Genomic DNA, 13,690 nt, shown 5'->3' with positions numbered 1-13,690 from the left:
ACCAAGATATTCTTTTTTTCTTAATCCCCAAACAAGAAAAATATCCAAAATAAATGTAGCACAGCGTTCCACAGGCGTAAAAAAATTATCTAGAATTACTATAACATATATGTTTATCTAAACATAACTAAATGCACTAGGGAAAGAAGTAACTTTGGGAATTAACAGCTGTGATTTAAATCCCAACTCTGCTATTTTCCTAGCTGTGACCATGGGAGAGTTATTAACCTTTCTGAGTCTTAGATTCCTTATCTATAAAAAATACTTTGTATTAGAGTTGTTTTAAGTATTAAACATAATCCAGTACACTGCTTGAGATACAGTGAGTGTTTGATAAATGCCTGCTATTTTGCAAACACCCAGGAAGGAAGAGTGCAGTATAATTTTGAACCCTGAATTATTTTACTATGAATAAATTCAAAATTCAAAATTTATTCCACAAATCTTGAGGGTAGGACTGGCTAGGGCGAGTGAAGACATAGCAAATTTACAACAATGTACTTAGTAATTAAAACCATGGATTATAACATTGTAGGGAAACATCACTATATTAAAAGACCATTCAGTAGCTCTCCAATTTACCCAAATCATTGAAATATTAACATTTTTAGAAGCCCAAAGAAAAATGTTTGCACAAGCCATTGGAACAAAGAAGTCATAAACAGTTACGCATCATGGCAAGGTGTCACTGGAGAAGCTGGCTAACCAGCTACCAAGAAGTGCTATAAGGTACTATATGTTAGTCAATTCAGTGTGCTTGAAGAGATATATAACTGTATCAGTATAACCACCAAAAGTCACACTAACAAAAGACTGGTATTTAAATCCAACATACTGATTTACAAAGAGAAATTTAATAGCCAAGAAACTAACAGTAGTTTTTCTTCCTATAAAGCAAACTAGAATGTCTACTAAATGTTGATCAGATCATTATGTGGTGAGCAAAGGGAGTCGACAGTGTTTAGAATGCTTAATGCTATCAGGCACTAACAGGCCGACACATTTTATCTACACAAGAACACGCAAGGACTACCCAACAGGGATGGTTCAATTTCCAATAATACTTTGAACGGCACTACCAACTTTACTCTTCTGACTCCCACCTTTTCTGTATGCTACCAACCTCCCTCTTAAAGTGTACATTCTTTCTTTAGAATGTTAGTTCTTGGGCGCCTGGGTGGCGCAGTCGGTTAACCGTCCGACTTCAGCCAGGTCACGATCTCGCAGTCCGTGAGTTCGAGCCCTGCATCGGGCTCTGGGCTGATGGCTCAGAGCCTGGAGCCTGTTTCCGATTCTGTGTCTCCCTCTCTCTCTGCCCCTCCCCCATTCATGCTCTGTCTCTCTCTGTCCCAAAAATAAATAAACGTTGACAAAAAAAATTAAAAAAAAAAAAAAAAGAATGTTAGTTCTTTCTTTAGTGCAGCTTCTACATAGCTAAGGAAACTGTCAATAAAACTGAAAGACAAGCTACTGAATGGGAGAAGGTATTTGGGAATGACATATCTGATAAAGGGTTAGTATCCAAACTATATAAAGAACATATAAAACCCAACACCCAAAAAACAAATGATCTAATTAAAAATGGGCAGATAAACAGACATTTTTCAAAGAAAGACATATAGACGGTCAACAGACACATGAAAAGATGCTCAATATCACTAATCATCAGGGAAATGCAAATCAAAATCACGAGATATCACCTCACACCTGTCAGAATAGCTAAAATGAAAAACACAAGAAACAAGCGTTGTTGAGGATGTGGAGAAAAAGGAACCCTCTTGCACTATTGGTAGGAATGTGAACTGGCACAGCCACTATGGAAGATAGTATGGAGGTTTCTCAAAAATTAAAAATAGCATTACCATATGATCCAGTACTTCCATTAATGGGTATTTACCCAAAGAACATGAAAACAGTAATTTGAAAAGGTATATGCACCCCTATGTTTACTGCAGCATTATTTACAATAGCCAAATCATGGAAGTAGTCCAGTTGTCCATCTACAGACAATGAATAAAGAAAATGTGGTATATATATAAAATAGAAAATTACTTAGTGATAAAAAAGAATGATCTTGCCATTTGCAACAACATAGATGGATCCAGAGAGTATAATGCTAAGTGAAATGAGTCAGGGAAACACAAATAATTTCACTCACATGCAGAATTTAAGAAACAAAGAAAAAAAAGAGACAAACCAAAAAACAGACTCTTTTTAAAAAATTTTTTTAATGTTTTTATTTATTTTTGAGAAAGAGGGAGACAGAGGGTAAGAGAGAGAGGGAGACACAGAATCTGAAGCAGGCTCCAGGCTCTGAGCTGTCAGCACAGAGCCCAATGTGGGGCTTGAACTCACAAACCCTGAGATCATGACCTGAGCCGAAGTCGGACGCTTAACCGTCTGAGCCACCCAGGCACCCCCAGACTCTTATAGAGAACAGGTGGTTACCAGAGTGGACGTGGGGTGGGGCTGGGGGTGAATGTGTGCACTAGGTGAAGGGGATTAAGAGTACACTTAACATGATGAGCACTAAGTAATTTGTATAAAGTCACTGAATCACTATGTTAACTTTACTGGAATGAAAAAAAAAATCTTTACTGCAATGGAGCTTTAAACCTGTTACCACACTTAGACTTCACCTGTAACTATACTCTTCTTAGGTAGGGAGGAAATTCTGCCTATGTACAAGTTAGTTTTTTCTTCACTCCTTTCTCCAAAGGTAATATAAAGTTCAGCTTTTTGAGTTGTCTACCGCACAGAAAAGTAGTATCTAAACCATGGTGGAGTAGTCAAGAACTCACTTAAGGAGTAAGAATTAGTTATAATTGTAACATTAAGAACACTGAATTTGAACCCATAGCTCGCTAGGAGTTTTAAAAGGTTTTAAGGAGAGGGACACAGATTTCACTTAAGACAATCAATGGTGAAGAAAAGACCAAGACTACATCAGGGAGATCAGTTAGGTAAGAGATGAAAACAACAACTGGCACCTGATCTAAAATAGTGACAGACAGATGGGGCACCTGGGTGGCTCAGTCGGTTAAGTGGCCAACTTCAGCTCAGGTTGATCTCACTGTTCATGAGTTCGAGCCCCGCATCAGGCTCTGTGCTGACAGCTCAGAGCCTGGAGCCTGCTTTGAATTCTGTGTCTTCCTCTCTTTCTGCCCCTCTCCCACTCATGTACTGTCTCTCTCTTTCTCTCTCAAAAATAAACATTTAAAAAATAAAATAGTGACAGATGGAACAGAAGAGATAGGATGAACTAGAAAAACAATGAAGGGTTTAAAACAGGTAGAATTCAGCGACTCTTTATATACAAAGGACTATGAAGTCAAAGGAATCAAAGAGATGACTCCCAGAATTTGTCTGTGAGACTGGGTGAACTAGTTTAAAAAAAAAGTGAACAGAGAGGAGGTCTCATAAATCAATTTATGACGAAAACTTCCTCAATATAGAAATTCTACAAAAAAGAATAACACTTTTACTTTCCCCATTTTAAATTATCATCAGTAATGTTAAACCAAAATAAGTTACATGCCTGCAAAGAAACTATTTACTTACAAATATGCAGTAGGTCTATTTATTAGGTCTCTGAGACTGAGATAGTTTTAAAATGTAGGAGAAAAATCCTCCAAAAGCATTACATGCAACACACTGTATAACTGCATAAAAGCATGTGAATTACCAAAGACAGTTTGAAGAGAAAGCATGCACTTACAAAGGACAAAGAAGAGGATCCCAGGATCACAAAGCCTTAATCAGTTAGATCTAGGTTTAAAACTTAAAGATTACCTATCTAGGACTTCTGGCTAGTCATTACATATTCTATGAATACATCAGAATGCCACATAACAGATGCTCAATAATCACAGGTATAATTCTGAAATAAAACCAAAGAATGAATCAAATAATATAAAGGGCAGGGAGGGCAAATCCCTTCAAACAAGCTGAAGGAACTGGTATTACAGAATTTTTTTTTTTTTAACATTTATTTTTGAGAGACAGATAGAGCATGAGTGGGGGAGGGGCAGAGAGAGAGGGAGACAGAATTTGAAGCAGGCTTCAGGGTCTGAGCTGTCAGCACAGAGCCCTATGTGGGGCTCAAACCCACTAACCGTGAGATCATGACCTGAGCCGAAGTCAGACACTTAACCGACTGAGCCACCCAACAGCCCCCAGAATCTTCTTTACCTGGTACACGAGATCTAGCCTGCCATGCATACAGGTATCATATTCTTACTTGTATGTATGCATGTGACATTTGATTGACTGTGGTAACATCTGACTATGGTAGCACAATTTGTTGGAACCAACAAGCTTTTAAAGCATGCTATTTCATACCTGTTGTCTTTGTATCAATTCTTTCTGCCCTGTCATTGAATTGATTAACAATTCTACTAATCTACCTGGATAGTACCTATGCAAAAAAGTAACAATTGGAATTTTGAAAAATTCAACAGGTACATTTTACGTTAAAAATATCAATTGTTTTACTCTATGTAATCATAATAGCTACCATTTAGTAAGTGCCTAGTATTAATGCAATACACTTCTATTACTCACTTATGTGTCATGCTCAATACTGAGAATCTAATATGTTCCGGGAGCTTCAGAGGAGAAACAGAGGAGATTGGAGAATCGGCTTCCAGGTGCCAGATACTGCTGGACACCTTTAATAACACTAATAATCTTCACAATATCCCTGCAAGGCAGGTGATACTGTATTCATTTCACAGATGAGGAAAGTGAAAGGTTAAATTACTTGCCTAAATTCACTAAGTGATGAAGCCAGCATGCAATCCCAAACCTAACTCTAAAGCCCATGGGGCTTCCCAGGGGCTTTATCTGCCTCCTCTTCTCTTAAATGGGCATAATAATTTTTTTAAATTTTTTACATGTATTTATTTTTGAGAGAGACAGAGCACAAGTGGGGGAGGGGCAGAGATAGAAGGAGACAGATTTGTTTTTTTTCTTAATTTCTTTTTAATGTTTTATTTCTGAGACAGAGAGAGACAAGAGCATGAGTGGGGGAGGGGCAGAGAGAGAGGGAGACACAGAATCAGAAAGCAGGCTCCAGGCTCTGAGTGGTCAGCACAGAGCCCGATGTGGGACTCGAACTCACAAACCGTGAGATCATGACCTGAGCCGAAGTGGGTCGCTCAACCAACTGAGCCATCCAGGCGCCCCAAGGAGACACAGAATTTGAAGCAGACTCCAGGCTCTGAGCTGTCAGCACAGAGCCCAACACAGGGCTCGAACTCACAAACCTCGAGATTATGACTGGACGCTTAACTGACTGAGGCACCCGAGTGCCCCAATGGGCATAAGAATTAATGATGAATGGGTCACAGCTTCCTGCAAGGAACAGGTCAACTTAATGTTGGCACATTTGTAGGGGAGAAGGCAAACATACCAGAGATGTCTTCCAACACATAGGTCCACACATACAGGTCTATGATGTACACAAATTAGGGGACAGCTAATTCTTGGTCCTCTTGGTGTAACCCTCTCAGAGGAAGAAAGGAGTAATCAGCATCTCCCCAGCTGCATGCCTGCTGCCAGTTTCAGGCATGTGTGATTGGAGTCAGCATCCAACACCTGTCCCTATTCCTTAAAAGGGGTAACATGTAATGATGGGCCATCTTGGCAGTTTGCAGTTATCATATATTTAAAACACTGTTATTAATTACCTATGGCTTTAGGATATTCATATGGAGACTTTCTTGCACATTATAAATAGGAGACTGCCACTGTTACCTTTTTAGACACCACAAATACATGTGTGGTAAATGGCAGGCACAAGGCAAAGAAGAAAGCAGTGGATTAATACAATGCAAATACCACTTGTAGAAAATGCAGGAACTATGTTCATACTAAGGAGAGAAAAGTAGAAATGCTTCAACAGGAGCAGGAAATCCTTCTTTAAAATCCAGAGAGGGGAAAACTGTAGTCATTTTAAGTTAAAAATACCTCGATTAAAGCTGGATTTTTTTTGTCTGTTTAGAAGAACAGAACTTTAGAAGGAAACAATCACAGTAATTAGTCCAAAACCTTCAATTTTCAGGATGGGAAAACTAAGAGACTTGTATAATCTCACAGGGCTAGTAAGCAGCAAAACTGGTTCTAGAAACCACATCTCTTCTGTCCAATGCTCAGGACATAGGAGTTTCCCAACTCACCTGACTATATCACTGGGGACACTGCATAATCTAGAGACTCCCAGGTACATCACTGGGAGATTGTGGGAATTAGGGCATGAACATCCTAAAATGGTCTTCCTGCCTTGAGACCCTTCTGGAAAGCTACTAGTTTTTTTTCTTCCACAATACCTACTAATGCCCTTCTCCTGATAAAATTATGTCACGATTGCAAGTTCAAGCCCAAATTTGTTAGTAAGAAACATGGTATGAAACATGATTCAAAACCTCACCTCAATCTATTTTACCACATTCATCTCTAGACATGACCCCTTGACTCACATGTTCTAAGAACATCACCTTTTGAGGGGAGGGGGAATCATGATGCTTTTTTCACTCCTCGATTTCTCTGTAAAGAACTGCTCTGTCACATTCACCACACCTCCTTCTCATTCTTCAACTCCCAACTCAAAGGTCACCTCTTCTCTGAGAGACGTGTGCGCGCCCAGTTAGTCATGGTCTCCTAGGTTGTCCACAATCTAGTGCATGCCACAGTAACCTCATTTATCATACTGTATTTCAATTTCACATGTTTCACTTGTTCTGGGCAGAGGCCATTTTTTGTTTAGGTCTAGTGCTAAAACAGATCTCCCAGAGAAAATGCTCAGTAAATATTTGCTGAACAAATGAATTGGGTAAATGAGTAGTATGGGTAAGATAAACAAAAACAAAGCAAGGGAAGCACGGAGAGAGGCACTGTGGAACTGAATACACAGAAAAGAAACTGGCTACACAAATGACTTCCTTGACACCCTGCAGGCCTCAGAGCTGTGGCTTTTAGAGCAAATTGTTCCTTGCAATATCCCCTTCATAATTTGTTTTTTCTTTTAAGTATGTTTTTAGAGAGTAAGTTTTATTGCCTATTGAATTCCAATTTTATATTGGGATAGGAAGGAAGGCCTGGATTTTTCAATTCTACTTTGAATCCTGCTGGTTAGCTTAAGTAAATTTGATTGAAGGCCTGCTATTCAAAAGCAAGATAATCGAGTTCGCAAAGGCATATCTTACAAAACTTTCGCCAGTGCCCCCTCCACTTCACGTGCTATGTACATAGAGCCAACTCTTCAAACTTACTGATTAGTTAGGAGAAAATGTTCCTTCCTCATCTGATTCCTAAGGAGATCAAGGTCAGTCCCATGAGAGAATGACTGAAACAAAATTACCTACTTCTTTATAGTTTCTACAGTAAGATGAAATTTACAGAGTACATATATTCTCTACAGCTGTTCCCTATCTATCCATACCTTCTTTCATTCATCCATTTATATATTTATCAAACATGAATAGTCACTATAATAATAAGGATTTGAAAAATGTTATGAGAACCCAGAGGACAGAGCTAACACTCCTTGAGAGGTAAATTAAACTAGGGCACATATTACAAAGGAGGTAATATTTGTGTAAGAATGACCTAACGTGAGGTTAGTGACAAATTAAGTGGGTCCCATGCATGTTCAGAGTGAAAGACACTGTATAGGTGTGTGGACAGGCACTGATACAAAGAAAGGAAAAGTACCTGAATCTAACAGAAGGACTGGTTAAAAGGAAAGTACACAGTGGGTATCACAGTAAAGCCTTTCCTATTCAAAGACAGTGTGATGTGACAACCATGTAATTTCAAAGAACTCACTTAATCTTAAGTGTTAAAAGGGACCTTAAGAAACCCAGTAGATATGGGACACCAGGGTGTCTCAAGTCAGTTAAGCATCTGACTTTGGCTCATGTCAAAAGCTCACGTCTGTGAGTTTGAGTCCCACGTCGGGTTCTGTGCTGACAGCTCAGAGTCTGGAGCCTGCTTCCGTTCTGTGTCTCCCTCTCTCTCTGCCCCTTCCCTGCTTGCACTCTATCTCCCTCTCTCAAAAATAAACATTAAAAAAAAAAAAAAAACCCAGTAGTTTTAAATCTTGCTCCTCCCAGTTCTAGAAATTTCAAAAAGAGATACAACAGAGGTAGGATAAGGAAGAGGGAAGGAGGCTGGAAGAGGATATCAAGTTCAATGAAAGTAGCTCTGTTTTTGTGTTTTACATACTGAGGCTTCTCTATAATGTTTTATCTGATGATTTTTTCTTTTTTTTTTTTTTTTAATTTTTTTTTCAACGTTTTTTATTTATTTTTGGGACAGAGAGAGACAGAGCATGAACGGGGGAGGGGCAGAGAGAGAGGGAGACACAGAATCGGAAACAGGCTCCAGGCTCTGAGCCATCAGCCCAGAGCCCGACACGGGGCTCGAACTCACGGGCCGCGAGATCGTGAGCTGGCTGAAGTCGGACGCTTAACCGACTGCGCCACCCAGGCGCCCCTGATGATTTTTCTTTTTAAAAAAAGAGTTAAAAGCATACTGAATTCCATCCCCCTCATTTTAGAAACAAAGAGAAGCCAAATAGATTAAGTAACTTGCCAAGATCACACAATTTAAGGAACAAAGTATGTCATGCTAATGATTTTCAATTTCACTGTGCAAGTCATAGAGAGCAAGTATTTAAAACACAGTATATGTTCCAGCTAGAGGCCCAGATTTGGTAGTGACCAAGGACCAGGAATAGGTGTCTTAATGTCAGTGAGTGACTTTATTCAGGGAAAGCATATATAAGAAACAAGAGGAGAACCTCATCTTTTAAGGGCAAAGGAAGAGAATTCTGAAAATACGGCAACTGAACCGGACAAGAGTATCTTGAGAAAGGGATACCAGTTATGAAGTGACGGACATAATTCAGATGGTGTGAATTTGAATGTAGACAATAGAGAAGAGGGATTTCCGAGGTAGAACGGATAGCATTTTCTGATCAGCTAAATGCTGATGAAAGAAGAACATCAAGATCAGTTTCTATCTTGGGTGACAGGAGAGTGTTAATATTAACCAAGACAGAAGCTCTAAGAAAGTAGAAATCTGGATATAAGATTTGGGGGGTGGGCAACAAAATGTTCAATTTTTAACTTACCTAATCTGACATACCTATAAAGACACACAGGTGGGAACATCTAAGAGACAGTAAGGATTCTGTCCAGGCTGCGGACCCAGATTTGGTAGTTCTCATGGACTGGGAAGGGTTGTACACGTCAGTGAATGACATTATCCACAAAAAGCATGTACAGAAAACAGGAGAACAATCAGAAAAGAGGTTAAAAAAAAAAAAAGGAGAAATCAGGATATAAAGAAAGTGTTTCAAGATAATGGTCATAAATTGTCAAATGTCACAGAAGTCAAGACTAAGCCATCAGTTTTGGCAAGCTGCTTGAGAGTAGTTCCAGTGCAGGGAACTGGCTGTAAAAGTCAAACTGAAGTAAACCAGGCAGTAACTGGCAGGTGAAGTGTAGGTGACTCAAGAAGGACAGAGGAAAAAAGGGTGGGAGGAGAGATAACAGGCTTTAGAAAAGAGGCAAGGTTATAAGGCTCTCCTTTTAGATGGGAGAATAAAACTATTTTTAGAGGAAGAGGGAGAGATTTAATTTCCAAAAGGAGGAGGAAAGGAGGTTACCTAATAATGGAAGCTGGAGTCCAGAGAAAGGAAGACAGCTCTACAGTATAAAGCAAGAACATGGGGCACACAGTTCTGGCTCTGGGAATATAGGACAAGAAAGATACATAAGGGTGAAAGATACATATAAGTTTGGAAGCAAAAGGAAAAGGAGTTGAGAAAGTACAGCTTTTCTTTGCAACCCTTTTTCCTCTCTTCTCTTTGGGCCCAGACAGTCTAAAGGGCAGGGCTGAAAACAAACTCTTGGATCTCCTGGGCCCCCAGGTGCCTGTGCACAACTTTCTCTTCAAGCAACAAGAGAAGGTCACATGCAAATATGTTTGTTCCCATGAATCAACTAGATATGTGCATTTCAGCTTGTGTTCAATTAGCTTATGCCTTACACATGGAAACATCTGTGACATGAAAGAATGTGGGAGAAAAACATCCTAGGCAGAGGTAACTGCACGTGCAAAAGCAGAGTGAAGATGGGGCGCCTGGGTGGCTCAATTGGTTAAGACTCTGACTTCAGCTCAGCCCAAAGCCTGCCTCAAATCCTGTCTCCCTCTCTCTTTGCCCCTTCCCCGTTCTCTCTCTCTCTCAAAAATAAAAATAAACATTAAAAAAAAAAAAAACTTTAAAAAAAAAGGAGAGTGAAGAGCATGGCCTGGGAAAATAGGTGGCAGCTAATTCACATGAAATAGTGAAGAGCTTAACAATGCAAAGAACTCTAACAATAGCTGTAAAAAGAAGTATTATTATAATAATACCTAGCGGACATATATGAAAGGCCCACAGTTAATATCATCCTCAATGGGGACAAACTGAGAGCTTCCCCTTAAGGTCAGGAACACCCTAACCTCGGCTATCAGACACTTAAAAAGAAATGAAAGGCATACAAATTGGCAAAGAAGTCAAACTTTCACTCTTCACAGATGACGTGATACTCTACATGGAAAACCCAAAAGACTCCACCAAAAAACTGCTACAACTGGTATGTGAATTCAGCAAAGTCTCAGGATATAAAATCAAAGTACAGAAATCAGGTGCATTTCTATACACCAATAATGAAACAGCAGAAAGAGAAATCAAGGCATCGATCCCATTTACAACTGCGCCAAAATTCATAAATACCTAGGAATAAATCTAACCAGAGGTAAAAGATCTGTATACTGAAAACTATAGAAAGCTTATCAAAGAAACTGAAGAAGACACAAAGAAATGGAAAAACATTCCATGCCCATGGATTAGAAGAACAAGTATTGTTAAAATGTCCATACTACCCAAAGCAATCTACACATTCGAAGCAATCCCTATCAAAATAACACCAACATTCTTCACATAGCTAGAACAATCCTAAAATTTGTATGCAAATAGAAAAGACCCTGAATAGCCAAAGCAATTCTGACAAAGAAAACCAAAGCTGGAGGCATCACAATTCCGGACTTTAAGCTGGATTACAAAGCTGTAATCATCAAGACAGCATGGTAGTGGCACAAAAACAGACACTCAGATCAATGGAATAGAATAGACAACCCAGAAATGGACCCACAAACGTATGGCCAACTAATTTTTGACAAAGAGGAAAGAACATCCAATGGAATAAAGACAATCTCTTCGGCAAATGGTGCTGGGAAAAGTGGACAGCGACATGCAGAAAAATGAACCTGGACCACTTTCTTACACCACACACAAAAATAAACTCAAAATGCGTGAAAGACCTAAACATAAGCCAGGAAGCCATCAAAATCCTAGAGGAGAAAACAGGAAACAACCTCTTTGACCTCAGCCACAGCAGCTTCTTACCTGACATGTCTCTGGAGGCAAGGGAAATAAAAGCAAAAATGAACTATTGAGACCTCACAAAAATAAAAAGCTTCTGCACAGTGAAGGGAATAACAAAACTAACAGGCAAATGACAGAATGGGAGAAGATATTTGCCAATGACATATCAGATAAAGGGTTAGTATCCAAAATCTATAAAGAACTTATTAAACTCAACACCCAAAAACAAATAATCCAGTGAAGAAATGGGCAGAAGACATGATTAGACACTTTTCCAAAGAAGACATCCAGATGGCTAACAGGCATAAGAAAAGATGCTCAACATCACTCATCATCAGGGAAATACAAATCAAAACCACAATGAGATACCACCTCACACCTGTCAGAATGGCTAACACTAACAACTCAGACAACAACAGATGTTGGTAAGGATGTGGAGAAAGGGGAACCCTTTTGCACTGTTGGTGGGAATGCAAACTGGTGCAGCCACTCTGGAAAACAGTTTGGAGGTTCCTCAAAAAATTAAAAAGGACACAGCAGTTGCACTACTGGGTATTTATCTAAAGGATACAAAAATGCTGATCTGAAGGGGCACATGCACCCCTACGTTTAACGTAGCACTATCAGCCAAATTATGGAAAGAGCCCAAATGTTCATCAACTAATGAATGGATAAAGAAGATATAGTGTGTGTGTGTGTGTGTGTGTACAGAAGATATAGTGTATACACACACACACACACACACGATGGAATACTACTCAGAGATCAAAAAGAATGAAATCTTGCATTTACAACAATGTGGATGGAACTAGAGTGTATTATGCTAAGCAAAATAAGTCAGAGACAGACAAACATCATATGATTTCACTCATATGATGAGTGAAAATTCTACAGATTTTTTTTTTAATGTTTAATTTAGAGCAAGAGAGAGAGTACAAGTGGGAGAGGGGCACAGAGCGAGGGAGACACAGAATCTGAAGCAGGCTTCAGGCTGAGCTGTCAGCACAGCGCCCAACAAGAGGCTCAAACTTATGAACCATGAGATCATGACCTGAGCTGAAGTCAGACACTTAACTGACTGAGCCACCCAGGTGCCCCCACTCATATGTAGAATTTAAGAAACTCAACAGATGAACATAGGGGAAGGGAAGGAAAAATAAGATAAAAACAGAGAAGGAGGCAAACCATAAGAGACTCTTAAATACAGAGAACAGAGTTGCTGGAGGGGAAGTGGGTGGGTAGATGGGCTAAATGGGTGATGAGCATTAAGGAGGGCACTTGTTGGGATGAGCACTGGGTGTTCTATGTAAGTGATGAGTCACTGGGTTCTACTCCTGAAACCAATACTACACTGTATGTTTACTAACTTGAATTTAAATAAATACATTTTAAAAAGTAATAATAATACCTAGCTGAAAGAAATGTAAATTAGCACAACTATTTGGAAAGGAATTTGGAAATGTATTCATTTATAGCCTGCCCTTCTTCCAGAAATAAAGCTCCTGCAAAAATATAAAAAACATTAAAAAGTAGATGGGTAAATGAAGGTAAACAAAAAATAAGTGATCACTTATACTTTTAACTTTTGCATATGTCTGACAGTTTTCATAAATAAAATTTGAAAAAGAAAATTAGTTTTGGCCTTCATACATCTGACTTGACCACTAGCTCTCCTTCAGTGTTGTCCCCTACAATCACCAGGGCGATTCCTTGACTGCTTTCACATCCACTTCACTATCCCCCCTCCAACATTATTCCTATACTTCCTATATCCTATATCCTATATCCAGAGGATCCTGCCCACATCCTGGCCTCCAAGTCTTTGACCCCCTGTATTCCAAACATCTTATCCTTCATCTTACCTCAGCCAGGCACTCCCAGGTCACACCGTGGGCCTTGTTATCACTGAAGACTGCACTCCTCTGTAACCCACTTCAAGCCCCCCACTCTCCCTTCACCAGAACCTCACTCAAAAGCCCATTCTCCCTAGTTCTCAGACTCTGGCAATTCTTAACTCTACCAGGACCTACAAAATATTGGTCTCAGCAACTTTCCACCATCCCTCATTCTTCCTTATGCCCTAATATCCCCTCCCTTAGGTCCTAATATCCCTCTTTACCCAAATAATTACCACTATTATTAAGTAACTCATTGTATACATCCTCAAGTTCACGTTCTTCTCTCCCTTTATACTATTCATCTGGTAAAATCTCACTGCTATTCCATGGCCATACAAATGAAGGTGCTGACTGG

At 39.5% G+C, this 13,690-nt stretch overlaps 1 protein-coding gene across 16 annotated transcripts in view; it reads right to left on the bottom strand.

Moving 5' to 3' along the window:
* The window catches only part of ITSN2 (intersectin 2), a 148,033-nt gene that overhangs the window by 112,647 nt on the left and 21,696 nt on the right, over positions 1-13,690 (bottom strand). The window lies entirely within an intron of this gene.

This window comes from Felis catus, chromosome A3 (genome assembly GCF_018350175.1).
Source record: "Felis catus isolate Fca126 chromosome A3, F.catus_Fca126_mat1.0, whole genome shotgun sequence".
Taxonomy (NCBI): domain Eukaryota; kingdom Metazoa; phylum Chordata; class Mammalia; order Carnivora; family Felidae; genus Felis; species Felis catus.
The sequence above is the reverse complement of the archived record's forward strand: the minus strand, read 5'-3'. Positions and strand labels throughout refer to the sequence as shown.